The sequence below is a fragment of the Hibiscus syriacus genome, unplaced genomic scaffold, assembly GCF_006381635.1.
Source record: "Hibiscus syriacus cultivar Baekdansim isolate YM2019G1 unplaced genomic scaffold, ASM638163v2 tig00009107_pilon, whole genome shotgun sequence".
Classification (NCBI taxonomy): Eukaryota; Viridiplantae; Streptophyta; class Magnoliopsida; order Malvales; family Malvaceae; genus Hibiscus; species Hibiscus syriacus.
Genome location: NW_024062190.1, coordinates 70,920 through 72,971, shown reverse-complemented (window position 1 = coordinate 72,971; position 2,052 = coordinate 70,920). Strand labels below are relative to the sequence as shown.

Genomic DNA, 2,052 nt, shown 5'->3' with positions numbered 1-2,052 from the left:
TGTTACTAAAACGTGGTCTCGACCGTAAGATCAAGGTCACCACCCCGCATAGCATGGCGATTCTTGCTTCTTCGTTCCCGCCCTCGTCTTCGACCTTTGCTACCGAGCTTCTCCCCACCATGAGCTCGATCGTCGGTTTTTGCTGATACGGGTGCACCATTCATGGTCAATGCCTACCCTTATTTTGCATATAGGGATAACCCAAGTATGGTTGATATAGAGTATGCCTTGCTAGGGAACTTCACGGGGGTACATGACCCTAAGGGGTACATCTACCACAACATGCTCGATGCACAGATCGATGCTGTTCGGTCGGCTATCGATGCTGTCGGGTTCGGAAACATGTCGATCAAGATCATAGTTTCCGAATCCGGGTGGCCATCGAAAGGAGATTTCCGGCGACACTGCAGCTACACCTAACAATGCAAAGACTTACAACACAAGGCTGATCGAGCGAGCACAGTCTAGCAAAGGGACACCGTTGAAGCCTAAAGACAAGATAGAGATATTCGTGTTTGCACTGTTTAATGAGAACAAAAAGCAAGGGGATACGAGTGAGAGGAACTTTGGGATTTTTAACGGTGATGGGTCTAAAGTATACGATGTGGACTTGAGCTGCGAGTTCTGCAGCAACGGCCGCGCATTCGAAAAGATGTCGTCGATGAACGGCGGTCGAGTGAGGGGTCCGTCGGTATGGTGCGTGGCGAAACCTCATGCGGATGAGAAAGTGCTTCAAACGGTGCTGGATTTTTGCTGCGGTGCCGGTGGAGTTGATTGCAGGGAAGTTTATGAAAGTGGTGATTGCTTTGAGCCGGATAAGGTTCATGCTCATGCATCTTACGCCATGAATGCTTATTACCAGATGCACGGCAGGAACTATTGGAACTGTGATTTCAAGGCAACAGGGCTTGTCACCTTCAGTGATCCAAGTAAGTTCACAAAAGACACCACCATTAACATGAATGTTCATTAAACTTAGAATCATAAGTTTATTGTTTGTTGGTCAGGTTATGGGACATGCAGGTACCCTCAACAGTGATTCACAAAGCCGAGATGTGGACTTTTGATGAACTCCTTTGTATTGTGCAGTGGATTTGAAATGTAATGTGAAGTAACATCAATCTTAGTATGTTTGTGAAATGAGTTTTGGTTTTAATGGGCGCCGAAAGGCAATCAATTATTGGATTTTGGAAAAGGATAATCCAATAGATTTTTAGCGTTTCTCCTTTGAAAAGAGAGAGGGAGAGAAAGGTGTTCCTCTTTCTCGGGCGGGAATCTTGGGTAGGGCTGTGGACCCCTAAAAATGGGCCATTGAACCATGTGCTGGACCCATAATCCCTATGTATCTTCTTGTATTTGCGTCTTTTTTGGTCAAATTTTGGTTTCGGCCTTTTACTATAATCAAGCTCTAAGCTTAATCTTTATTATTATTTGTTTTTGAAAAAAGTGAGGTCATCGTTAAAAATCCCTTTTACCAACATAAGATTGGGGTCCTATAAAGATAAAAGAGTACCCGACATTTTATTCATCAAGGTGGAAACATGTCCGTTTTTACATCGTTGGCAATAAACTCGGAATAATTCGAGCCAAAAGGAAAGACACCATAGAATGGAGGGCTCGCGTTGCCGACACGTGAGCCACTGTATTTGCTTCACTACATACAAAGATTACATTACATTGGTTGAAATTAACACAATTACGACGAATAGACTGCATATGAACCCCTAAAGTAGAATCGTCAACATACCGACTATGAAATTTGTTCACGAAAACGGTAGAATCAAGATCAAAAGCAACGTTTGTCCATCCTTCTTCTTGATCCATAGTAACCGCTTCAACGAGCCCATGAAGTTCGGTAAGTTCGGGTCGAAGCAGCCGACAGAAGGAAGAGCTAGACCTCCAAGAACAACTCCATGTTCATCATGTGCAATGACTCCCCACTGCCGTGGTTCAAGAGATTCGAAGGCTCCATTTAAATTTATTTTAATAGTTCCCACAGGCAGAGGCAACCACTTATCATCGTGAAAAGGTCTGATAGTCGGGCGATTGACA

General features: G+C 44.2%; 1 pseudogene; it reads left to right on the top strand.

Annotated features, from left to right (window-relative positions):
* The first annotated feature begins 5 nt into the window (after nucleotides 1–5).
* On the top strand, nucleotides 6–1,396 carry LOC120203174 (annotated as a pseudogene).
* Nucleotides 1,397–2,052: the final 656 nt, after the last annotated feature.